Here is a 13,104-nt window from a genome sequence, read left to right as displayed (position 1 = left end):
TTCTTTGACTTAAAATATTGAAAGCGAGTTTTAATTGCCTGCAACCACAGAGCCCCAACTGATGATAAAACCATCTCATTAAAACCTTTTGTTTTAGAGGTAAGAAAGTTTAGGTCTAGTTGTTTTGTCTCAGGTCAGATGGGGCACTAATGGCAGAATGTGAGCTAAAAGAATAATTTCATAATTCCTAGTCTAGTACTCTTTAGAACATCATGGTTCAAGAAAGATACCTAGGCCCCAAATTCCTCAATCTGAGCCCTTGGTTCCACCACACATCGATCTGTGGGATTATGGGTAAGTCACTTGATGTTTTTCTGCATTGGTTTTCCCATGTGTAAAATGAAGGTAACGATAGGATTGTTGTCAGGGCTCTGTTGCATGTGCATAGTTTCAGTGCACAGTACTTGGTACATAGTCGGAGATGTAAATGTCAATAATTACTCTCTTCACTATTTCCACTGTACCCGCTGGCCACTTAGGAATATTGCTGTGCTTTTACCAACACTGGTAAAGAATATTTTGAAAGAAAACCAATAAAATGCACCTTAGTCTTCAGAAAGAGAGAGAGAGAGAGAGAGAGAGAGAGAGAGAGAGAGAGAGAGAGAGAGAGACTATCTTAATTGCATTACCTAAGTTTTTCTTCTTCAAGGAAGTCTCATTCAGATACCCGAACTGCCTCGTCAGCAGTTCATTGGGAAGAGTGCTGGAAGAAATTATCAGCCTCCCAGAATACATCTCTTTTTTTACTATGAAAAAAGAAATCTCTCCTTTTACTTTGAAAAAAAAAAATTATTAAAAAGGACCATTATTTTTTTCTTCTTTTTTCTAACCAACGAATATCAAAGTCCAGAGTGTTTGATGGGGGGACCAGTTGGTTCCATTCAGGGGCACGTTTCTGACAGGGGGAACAATTCATTATGCTGTGTTTATGTAGCACTTCCCGAGGGCCCGTTTCTAAGTGGTTCACAAGGGGCTTGTTCCCAGTGGAACACACTTGTCCTTCAGGATTCCCAGGCATTGAAGATTGTGTGTGCAAATAAAATAAACTCACCCTGAAAGCTGGTAATTTAGATTAATAAAGAGCTATATTTATACGGCTCCATTAAGAAAATTCTACATGGCAAGTTGACCCCACGTTCCTCAGGCCGCACAGCCATTTCTAAACAAGATGATGAAGAACGGTAAGTTTGTGGGTACACAAAATAAGGAGAAAGTCTTCTCAGAGTCCTCAGACCCATGAGATAATTTTGTGAGCCCTGTTTTTCAGGAGACCACTCAGAAGTTGAAGCAGCTTGAATCTGGAACATTCTGTAAATGTAGGAATTAACTTAGACAACTCTACCCATCCATTCACCCTTCTATCCTTCCGTTATCTGTCCATCCATGTGCTTTGGCTTATATCTGGACCCCTAATAGAAACAGCCAGGGAAAAAGCATCCAGGAGGGAGAGACACCTATGCTACATAACACCCGGTGGCTTTTGTCTAGTTCCTCATAACGAGCTTGTGAGACAGCTCTTCGTTTCGCCATGTCTTCTAAAAGAATGGAGATGCAGAGCAGTTATCAGACTTGCCCAAAGGCAAAGAAACTTCAATTCAGTGATCACTTATTAGGTACCAGACATGATGTGAGGACTTTTCTTATTCATAATGTTATTGCACTGTCTAGAGAATTCTGTGAGGTGTGTGTGTGTGTGTGTGTGTGTGTGTGTGTGTGTGTGGCACAGAAAGACTACAGAATGGCTGACATCATCGGGAAATGAGAGGCTGAAAAGTCTCTGGCCTTCCAATAGTCTCCTGTCGCCTCCCCTGTGACCACCTAGGCCCAAAGCCCTCACCCTCTGCCAACCTGGTCCTTCTGCGACATCCTGGTTTTCTTCCCCCTTCTCCTCCAAAGTTTCAATAGGAAAGGTGAGAAAGGAAAATCACAGCATCACCACAAATAGCTGTGGAAGGGTTAGGGTCAGGGCAGGGCCCACGGGAGTGTGAAGATGACATTCCACCAGGGCTGGGGAGCCCGGGGGACATGTGCCTCCCCTGGCATTTCCTGGCAAGTGGTTGAGCAGCCTTTTCCTCATGTACGCCCCAGCTTGCTGATGGCGATAAAGTTTTCTGCTCAGCAAACTATCGTTTTTTAAAAAACTTCTTATGGGAAAGCTTGAGTCAAATAAATATTGTCTTTTTGCACGTCGAAAAAATGTTACTTGAACAAAGGAATGAGTAGAAAACCCGTCTCTTACTGTCAGACTAGAACAACCTCTCTCCTGATTAACTAGTATTACTAGTAATATTGCTTTAAATTAAGTGTACTCGAAACGTGTTTTGTATTTGAAACCAGTTCCTTGACAGATAAGAGGAATTGCTATGATATTTTAAGGGTTTATCTTCATGCTAGGCACTGTCTGAACACGCCGTGTAATCTAATTTCATCTTTCCATAGATCCCAGAAGGGGATGTTGTTATCCTTGCTTTAGAGATACAGGTCTGGACGCTTGGAGTGGTTGAGATACTTCCCGAAGGTCGTGTAACTGGTATGTGGCTAGCCGGTATGTTTTCAGAACTCGCCCTGCAATAGTTTCAGTTCATTAAAATCCAAACTATGAGTCTAGCTAAGGATTCAACCATCGTTTCCTGTAATGTCATTCAATTTTATAGCATCCCGAGTCCTCCAAAATCCTTGAATTATCATGACAAAGAAAATCTCAAACCTGTTAGACATGAATTTGTTATTTCTACATATTTTTACACATTTAGGAAACAAGTTCCCTGAGGAATGAGGTGGACTTTTCAGCCCTTTCTGGCAGAACTGTGTGCTAGTCAGGATGGCGCTGATCACTGAGCATCCGTGGGATGTCAGCTCTCTCCACAAGCTCCTGTCTGTCTGTGGCCACCATCAATAAAACCCTTTAAGCAGATCTGTACATTTGGGGGCCGGCTGGGAGGCACGTGCCATGAAGCACCCCTTCCCCAATAATCAAACTCTTGTCAGCTGTGTTGAATGAGATTCTTTCTCCCAGGAGAAGTATATGTTTGTTTGTTGGCACGGTCCTAATGACTTAAAGGAAAATGCCGGAAACCAGTCCTGCGCTCTTCCCTGAAAGGAACATTGGCCCTTTGTTCCAGAAATGCATTTGCAGATCGCTTCTGAGTCAGTCCTTGGACTCCCTCATGGTTTATATGCCTTTGTAAGCTCCTGGCATTGAAGAACCGAAGGCTTTCTTTTGCCTTTTTTTCCTCCCCAATGAATCCTACTCTATATCGAACACATTCTTTCTCAATTTTTATAAAACCGACAGCTCACGAAGCCAACCTTAGTGAAAAAAGAGTAGGACCAGGAGTAGCATTTGCTGTCATTGTAGGCTGTTCGGTGTGAAAAGGTTAGAAGGCTGGGCGTGGAGGCTGGAGACTCGATATTTTCTTACTTTCTCTTTGTTCAGGAGCAGCATTCACGTTTGTTCTAGTGACTGCAATGCTGCTCACACGCAGTGTCTAAAAATATTTTCCATGGCACCTACACAGTCTGCCTTTTGATTTTCTTAACAAGCGCGTGGGGCCGACTTTGAGAGAGGCAGCGTGACGAGGCCTTGGAAGCTTAGGGTCTTAGGGTAAATGGAGGCAGGATACGTACTGGCTCCCTTGTTGTTTCTCTTTGTGATATAGGAAGGTACTTCACCTCTCTGAACCTCACTTACCTCTATCTGCAACACGGGACTAATGTGAGTACTCATCCTACGTGGCTGTGAAGAGGACTAAATCAGATGAGGCGGGTCACCTAATACCATCAACTATCCATCTCCTACCTCCCTCACCTGCCTTGGAAAAGGTAAGGACCCCAAATACCACAGAAGTTAGTAGATGAAGTGTATCTGCTTTGCTGGACGGGGCAGCTGAAACAACAGAAATGTATTTCTTCACAGCCTCGGAGGCTAGAAGTCCGAGATCAAGGTGTAGGCAGGGCTGGCTTCTCCTAAGGCCTCTCTCCTCGGCTTGTCTCCTTCCTCTGTCCTGATGTGGTTTTCCCTCTGCATGTGTCAATGTCCTGATCCCCTCTTCTTAGAAGGACACCAGTCGTGTTGAATTAGGGTCCCCCTTATTTTAACCTAAGCGCCTCTTGAAGGACCCTGTCTCCAAATACAGTCATATTCCGAGGTCCTGCGGGGTTAGGACTTCAACCTATAACACGTGTGGGGACGAAATTCAGCCAAAACACAAGAGGAGCCTGGTTGGCACCGGTGAAAACACACGGTTGATTCCTCACACGCGAGAGCAGTTAGTTCCCGCTCATTCTCCCTTCTCGAAATTCTCTGAGTGAGCAGCGTGCAAGGGGGCACGTGGCTGTTCTCACCCAGTTTTCATTTGGCCTGAGTCCTGTCCTAAGTCTCAGTACCCCATCTAGATGGAAAGACCCCTAAGGCCTGAATATTTCCGCCTGCGGCTCCCCGATCGAGTTTCACCAGGGCAGGCACATGAGAAATACTTAAGAGTTCATTCATTTGGTTCACATATCCTGGAACATACTGCCTTGGATGCCCAGAATATCACTACGTTCTCAGTTCTCAGCAAACATGTGCCGAACATGAATTGTAGTCTTTTCTCTAAAGGAGCTCTGTCTGCTGGGAAGACAGACTGATACACATCATTTCCGTGATTTCACTGAAGTGCGATGGAGGTAGAGAGAGAGCCACAGGATCACAGACAGATAGGCGGGGTCGGAGTCTGGGAGGAGGTGCAGGTGGTCCAGGAAGGCTATCCTTCCAGAGTCTTGCTGCTGAAAGCATGGCCCACGGATCAGCATCATGGCATCATCTGGGAATTTGTTATAAATGCAGGATCTCGGTGTTGACCCCTGACCTATGGAACCAGAATCTGCTCCACTCCCGAATTTGCATTGCGGACACTGGAGACTAAAGTGCCCACAAAGGATGGAATGTAAATGAGTACAGTGAGTGAGCGCATGAAACATCGTACAGCTCTTAGTCTGTCTTTCGCCTTCTCACCAGGCCTGTAGCAAGATTATGGTTACTGCCCGTGCTACTGCCCCTTCCGCCAGCCGTGGCTGCGGTGTGACTGGTATTCCTGCCTCGTCTCCTCACAGCCGTTTTTCCCCCTTTCATTTAATCCTTCCGATGCCCGGGGAGGTATTATCAGCATTTCCATTATACCAGAGACAAGGCGCAGAGAAGCGGCTTGCCACAGGTCACTTTGTTGATAGTTCTAGAGCGGAGAATCACCTCCAGCCTTGCTGCTCGAGCCTGGGGGCTTTCCTAGGCCATCTGACCTTGGCCAAGGCCAAGATGAATGCATCTGACATATTTAGGTTCAGAATGACACCGTGAATAGGGCCTGGGTCTGGTGGCCTCCTGGACGTGTCAGCCTGGTGACAAACTCCATTTTTTTAATTTGATATTGCATGCAGGGAGTGGGTATGTGGCACTCAGCGTCCTGGGGTTGGGGGCAGGTGAGAGGCGGGGTTCGCGTCCTTCTCTGTTGCTTAGCAGAGAACAAGCTGGCTTTCGGATTGTCCTGTACATCTCTGAAGCTACTTATGCCTTCGGCTGGATCTCTGTAACTTTTTAGCTATGTGGCCCTGTGCAAGTCACTTACCTCTCTGAGACTCTGTTTCCTCAATTGTAAAATGAAGAGACCAGAACAAGACCCATGTGGAGACACTCCCAGGTCTCAAAGAGCTTAATAAATGGTGAGGGCTGTGCTAGGCACAGAGTAGGGCCACCGTAAATGGTAACCGACTGAGCCAGCGGTTCTGAAAGCGTTTTGTAGACGGACTTGAATGAGCTGCACACACACGAGCGATAGTAATTCCCCAGGGGCTAGCTCATCTGCCAGCTCGCTCGGCCCAGGAATCTGTCCCCGAACGACCGGGCCTGGGCTGTGGCTTCGTTTCTGGATTCCCGAAGGCCGGCTCTGCAAAGAGGAGCAAACAGCACCGTCTATTTACATCCCAGGCTCCCCTGCCAGAGCCCACGAGGCTTTGGATTCAGAGAGCTATTGAAAGGGGGCCACAAAGACACGTTTTCTCCCCTGCAGCCTGGAGGGAAGGCCGAGCGGCCCAGGCACAAGAAGAGAGTTGTTCTGCATCAGCCGGCAGCCGGCAAATTCTGTCAAAGCGGCTGAAGGAGAGAAGTCGTCAGAACACCCAGGAGAAACAAGAGCTCCGGCGTGGGCAGGAGATAAAAGATAAGGAGCGTGGCCGCCAGGCACACAGGGCCCCTTCACAGAGCGCTGGCAGCCAGGCCCGGGCCATTGGCTGGGCCCGCGGGCCGTGATGCTGGAGGCCGTCTTATTTTTCTTCTTAAAGAAAGAATTGATATCATAGGAAAGAGCGTTTGTGTTGTGCGAACGGCGACTGCCAAATGAAAATCTTTGGATGGTCGAACAGCGAGGCCTGCATTCAAACGGGCCCTTTGTCCCTGGTTGTGGAGAGGGTGGCGGGGGGAGGGGGCCCCGTCTCCGATCTGGCCCCCTCGGTGCGGCCCACTGTCCTCGCTGCTGTTTTGCTGTTAGGAAACGCAGGCCAACGACTTCAGCGGCTGTGCCTGCTTCATTCTAGACGTGGTCCCCCTCCCCTCAGGTTATAGCGACCTGGGTGCTCTTTGGTCCCCCCCTACCCCCGTCTTCAGAGCAGAAGCATCCTCCACGTTTCTGTGTAAAGGAGGCAGTCCAGATCAGTGAGGAGGGGCTCAGAAACCAGGGCGGTTACTGTCCTTTTTTCCAGAAATAAGTGCGTTTAGAGTTTTCTTCGGTGTCGGTCAGAAAGTTTAACGTATATGTCAACGTGCATGTTCTTTTCTTTGCGACAGCAATTATATTATAAATAGTCTCCTGTCCCTTGTCTTCATTTAATACGGCGACAGAGAGCCTTTGATCATCAGCCTGTAGAAGTCTGCCTCATTCTTTTTAACAGCTGCATACCTTTCTGTAAGTTATTTAGTCGATATTTTTATTATTTTTAGTAGTTTTCAGTGAAAACATTGCATCACCGAATACCAATATATGTGTGTTTGCGAATATATCTGTAAAACTAGGAATTGCTAGTTTTCATGGTATGTGCATTTTCTTCAAAAGACATTGTCAAATTGTCCTGAAAGGAGCCTCTGATAGTGAATAGCTGTTTCTCCACACACTTATCAACACTGGGTGCTATCCGATTGGAAAAGAAGCTTGCTAGTAAGTGAAAACGGGCATCGCATCATTTTAACGTACATTTCTTTACGTGAGTTATGTTGCATACTGTTTCGTGTGTGTAAATCATTCCAATTTATTCTTTAAAGTGGCTGCCTCCGTCTTTGCTCTCTGGATGTTGGGTTTTATATCCAGTTGTACCTGAGTTTTGATCACACGTTGTGGCAGGCAGCCTTTAGATGGTGCCGGATGATCTCTGCTTCCTGAAGGTCATGACCTCGTGTCATCTCCTCCTCTTGAGCATGGGCTGGGCTTATTGACTCTCTTGCAATGACTACAGCACAACCAAAGTGATGGGGTCTCACTCCTGATCCTAGGTTAGGAAAGACAGCCTTCTCTCTTGCGCGCTCTTTCTCACTGGCTGGCGCCCTCTCTCTTTCTTTCCCTATTGGAACCCAGCTGCAGGTGAGGAAGTCCAGGTCATCCAGAGGGAGGGGCCTTGTACAGAAGAAGGCCCTGGAGGGTGAGAGAGAACATGGGGGAAGCCCAGGCAACGACCAGCTGACGGCCAGCACCAACTGCCTGCCATGCGAGGGCCTCATCTTGGAAGAGGATGCTGCAGCCTCGGTCAAGCTTGTAGGTGACAGCAGCCCCCCAGCTGACAGTTTGTCTGCAGCCTCGTGAGAGACCCTGAGCCAAACCCGGCCAGGTAAGCTGCTCCCAAGCTCCTGACCCACAGAAACTGTGAGATAATAAATGTTTGTTTTGGGCCACTAAGTTTTGGGGGGTAATTTGTTAAGCAGCAATATATTAATAATACACATGTGTTGCAAATATTTCCACAGAAAACTCTAATTTTTTTGTTTTATTTGCAATGTGTGGTATGTTTTTTTTTTGTTTTTTTGTTTTGTTTTTTGTTTTGTTTTTTGTTTTGCAGGAATTTGCAATTTTGATGAAGTCTATAGGTCAACCGTATGACTTCTGGTATATCCAATGAAATTTGGTGATTTTCTAAGTTGAGAAAGTTTCTCAATTAACTTTTTAATTAGAAATTTTATTTGCATATAGTATAGAAAACTACTGAGAAAAAAATTGCTTGTAAATATTATCAAAAGAAAACTGTAGAGATTTGACATACTTCCTTTTGCGGGGGGAGGGGCGGGATTGGGGGAGGACACATTTTACCATAGGGGAAATCAATTTCTATGGTTTTTCACCCCCTTTTGCAGTCAGTATTTCACTTGCTACCACTTATTACGCGCCAATCGTAGGTCAGACACTGTGTTAATATTTTTAAATGTACATTTCTCTTAGTCCTTACGAAAACTCTCTGAGGCAATATTATTCTTATTTTAGAGATTTAGGAACTGATGCTCAGAGAGGACAGTGTGTTCCAGATTTATTTTCGGTCGGCAAGACAGAATTTAAATACGGTCTGCTCGAGTCCAGCGTGGCGATGGCTGAACTGTGCCCAGGCCCCACTTTTCTTCCCAAAATCATACGTTGTAGAGTCAACCTAGTACCTCAGGATGTGGCTGTATTTGGAGAAAGGGCCTTCAAAGAGGTAATTAAGGATAAAGGAAGTCATTAGGGTGGGTCCTAATCCCGTATGACTGCTGTTTTTATAAGAAGAGGAGATTAGGACAGGTACTGAGGGAAGGCCATGTGGAGACACAGAGAGATGGCCATCTGCAAACCAAGGAGAGAGGCCTCAGGAGAAAATAGGCCCTGCCAACGCTGAGATGGCAGACTCCTAGAATTGTGAAGAAATCGTCTCCAGAATTGTGAGAAAACATATTTGTTATTGATGCCACCAATCTGTGGTGTTTGTTTGGCAGCCCTGGGAAATTAACACCAGGGCTAAAGTGTTTAGGGTGCATTGCCTTTTAACATTTACATTATTTCAGGAGTTTTTAATAAGTGTTGGTGCCATTCAAATTCTTTGAAACCTTATTCTAATGACTAGATAATATTACTTCAATAGGTTTACCAGAGTGAATTCAACTCTTTCTTTCTGATTGGACATTTGGATGGTTTCGATTGCCGTGAATGTTTAACAGCTGTGTAATGAATGCCTGTTTTATGGAAGTCTTCTCATTTCTCTTCTAGGTTCTCTGAAGGAAAATTGCTTGATCCAAGAGTAAGAATATTTTTAGGACCTCCTGCTTAAATGAAATGTACTGAATGTCCCCAAATAAACAATATCAAAGAGGCTTTATTTAAGTCCAGATATATACCCTAGTCAATGAAGGAAGAAGAAAGATTAGGTGTTTTCCCCCCCCTCTATTTGCAATCTCTTCGATCTGATATTGAAAAATCCAGAAAAGCAAGGGAAGTCAGACAGGTGTGCAGTCAGTCCCTGGCTCTTATTTGCTGTGTGGCCTTAGGCAAGTTAATTAACCACCCTATACCTCAGGCTGCTAGTAGCATTGTTGTGGGAATTAAATAGGTAAATGGATGTAAAATGCTTAGCATGACTCATACATACACATTTGAAAAAAGAGACGAAAGGCATCTTGTCCACCTTAAGTTGCTAATAGCCCTGGAATGCGGATGGTGAGGTTTTGGATAGTGGTGGAAATAAAACTCTTACTTTAACTCAATAAATGGTACTTACTTTGAGACTGACACCGTGCTAGGTACTTTTATATTTAATATTTTATGTAATCCTCACAACTTTTCCAAGTAGGTATTATCATCTTTATTTAACAGATGAGGAGATCAAGTCTCGAAGAGGCTAGTTAACCTGCCTTATTGTCCCAGGGATGCTAAATGGCTTACTCAGGGTTTGAACCCAGTTCTATTTGATTCCAAGTCCTATGTTCTTTTACCTTCTTTTGTTGGTTCCAAATGAGACAAAATCGATTAATGCAACACACTTACGTATTATCTGAAAGGCTATGTACTAAATTTGTGATTTATACTTTAGCTCTTCCGTTTTCAATTTTGCCCAGATTTCCCCTTTCACACAGAATCTCGCTTTGTTCACCAGGTTGAGGTCGAGTAAGTCAGGCAGAAGTTAGAGTGATTTAACTTTTGTGCTCATAAGCCTCTAGAATAGCTAGTTATAAATTTCCTCCCATTTCTTCCCCTGAGGCCTCTTTGGAAAATAAAAGGATTGCAACCTGACTCTGCTCCTTGCTCTTTGATGATCATTGCCTTCCTTTTGGATGAAAGGTGTCCAGTTTCCTTGGGGGGAATGAAATATGGCCATCTAAGTGAGGAGCGGACAGCCCCCTTCGGTAAACTCCTGAATGGGTGTTTTTATGGGATGTGTTTTCACCTCACTGAGCTTTTTATTTCACTAAGATTCTTTCATCCAGCCAAGCAGGTGAAGAAAATGATGGCAGAGAAAAGAAGAGCTTTAGGAACTTGAAAAGAAAAAGCCAAAAGAAGCTGTCCCACATTTGTTTACTTGTAAGGTCTAACAAGGCATTAGACCAGTAACCGAAGGGAAAAATTTATATTCTTGATTAGTAGTGTGGCTTGTCAAATAGGTCATTTATTGAGAGAACTAGCTAATTTATTTAGCTATTCATGTCATCACTTATTTATCTATCATCATTCATTCATTCAAAAGTTTGAGCCTCTATATTAGAAGTCCTATCTTTAATATGAGCAAAACTATATTTGACCAGTTAGTCCAGATTATTTTTAAAAAAGAGAATGATTTAAAAAACATGTATATTAAATTTTTTTACCTTGAAACTTATGTCTATATATTTATCCCTTCACCTGTCTTTTAAAACAATGCATTTTGGTATTGGTTTTCATCTTCCTTTCAAACAAACAAACAAACAAACAAAAAAACATAAACAAACAAACAAAAAGCACGAGCCATGCCCATAACGCATCATCAATGTTTCCAGTTCTGGTTTATTTAAAGTGGATCAAGAGCTTAGAAATACTTTTGAAGCAATTTGATTTCAGACTGCTGACTTTCTACAATGTTTTCCCTCCAATATTTTATGGTCATCTTGCCCAGAATTAATTCGACAAAGTATTCTGAAAATCAACTTGCTTTTATCAAATTTTCCCAAAGAATTCAACAGGCAATTGGCTTCTTGAGGTCAGAATAATTTCTACTGATTTTATCACTCTTCTATATTGGTCTTACTTTGTATTCAATTTTTAATCTGAATGTTTTCTCCATTATCTAATATATAAAGATGACAAAGAAGTACCTTTGTGTGTATCCACATCAAGAGTCTTTCATTTCTGACTTATTTAATTGATATAAAATATTTCTCTCTATTTTGCAGATTAAGTGACACATTACCAATTCACCTTTTCCAAAGTTATTTCACAAATGCCAGCAGTCTCAGCAATACCATTGACGTGAAGGACAGTACCATGGGAGGTAAGAGTTTCCTAAGTAGTTGCAGTTAAAATATCTTATTTTTGCCAATTCACTGAAACATATGACTACGTAAACACAGTGCTGGAGCTCCTGTCTGGGGCCTGGCAGGGACTTAAGCTTCTTTAGTTTAATGTACATGTGTCTTGGGTGCCGTGGAGAACCATGGAAGGGAAACTAATCCAGCCAGTATCTGGAAAGACTCTGCAAAAGAAGAAGAAGCCTAAGCTTGAACCAAGTCTTGAAGGACAAATGGAGTTTAGCCAAGCATGGAAGAATCTTCCAGGAAGGTCATGACTTGTTGCAGCACAGAAGTGCAAGAGGGCATGGCACGTTCAGAAAAATGCCAGTCATTCAGTGTAGGTGGAGGACAAAGAGGAGAGGGAGAAAGAGAAGATTTGGGTGATGAGAGAGGTGTAACGAAGACCATGGGCTTCATCCTGGGGACAGGGGAGTCCCGCCAAAGACTTATAAACGGGGATGACAGATGATCAGTTTTAGAATCCCTTGGGTCCTGCCCAGAAGAGAAGTAGATGGGGGAGCAAGAGCGACTACTTTCATCTCCTCCCACCCCCAAGAAAATCCATAACCACTATCGCTGTAGAGCAGGGCTACGCAATAGAACTTTCTGGAATGATGGAGATGTCTTAAGCAATGTGAACAATGCTGTGTTTACATTGTTCAACACAGCAGCACCAGCTGTGAGTATCTGAAATGTGACAGGTGTGACTGAGTTTTAAAAATGTATTTAATTTTAATTTAAAAAATTTAATAAGTTGCACCCATGGCTCTCGGCCACGGTAATGGACTGACACATATCAAGATCCTCAAAGGAGGCCTATGGGATAGACAGGGTCAAAGGTTTAAGCTTAATGAGAAATCTTAATTTTCCAGGACTCATTCAAGGCACTGAGGAGGAATTTCGGCAGCATAAGACACAGATGGACCCCAATTTAATGGAATTGTGATCAGGAGAAAGCTTTGTATTAAAAAGGATGTGTGAGTATTAAGGAAAAAAAAAAACGACAAAAAAAAAAATCCCACCTGGGACAATGGCTGGTCACCGCAACATGGATGTAAATGTACGAGGCTGAGGCTGATTAAGAAAATGCATTCTTGCAGTGGAATAGCCCCCAGCTATGCAATGGAATGATGTAAATAATGCAAAAGTATATTTATTCAAATCAAAAGATGTTTGTGATATAGTATCTTCTAAAAAAGCATATTATAAAAGAGTTAACAATTTTTAATGAAAATATGCTGAGAGAAAGATCTGAAAGTATATGCATAAAATGCATATACCCAGAGTGGTTATCTCTGAGTTTAAGGCAATTGCTTCTTTTTTGTCTTCTTCTTCTTTCTTTCTTTTTTGTTTTAACCTGATCAATATTAACACACATTTTTCTCTAGTGAGTGAGTATTGCTTTTATACTCAGAAAAACATAACAATAACTTTTTTAGAAATTCTTATAGGAGTAAAATAGATAGTAAGATCTACCGTAGTACAGAGAGAAGATACTCCGAGGTGAGGGATAAGATAGGCAGGGCTTGTTCACCAAAGATAAGGCTTCAAAGGAAGAGAAGAAGGTATGGGCAGGAGAAGGGAAC

General features: G+C 43.4%; 1 long non-coding RNA gene across 1 annotated transcript; it reads left to right on the top strand.

Annotated features, from left to right (window-relative positions):
• The first annotated feature begins 7,680 nt into the window (after positions 1 to 7,680).
• LOC107497683 lies at positions 7,681 to 12,643 on the top strand. The gene is made up of 3 exons (XR_001593869.2): positions 7,681 to 7,848; positions 11,402 to 11,499; positions 12,391 to 12,643. It is a non-coding gene; the product is annotated as an uncharacterized LOC107497683 (long non-coding RNA).
• The last annotated feature ends 461 nt before the right edge of the window (positions 12,644 to 13,104 follow it).

The sequence above is a fragment of the Rousettus aegyptiacus genome, unplaced genomic scaffold (assembly GCF_014176215.1).
Source record: "Rousettus aegyptiacus isolate mRouAeg1 unplaced genomic scaffold, mRouAeg1.p scaffold_m13_p_15, whole genome shotgun sequence".
Classification (NCBI taxonomy): Eukaryota; Metazoa; Chordata; class Mammalia; order Chiroptera; family Pteropodidae; genus Rousettus; species Rousettus aegyptiacus.
Note: the sequence above shows the minus strand (reverse complement) of the source record. Positions and strands in the feature narration are given on the sequence as shown.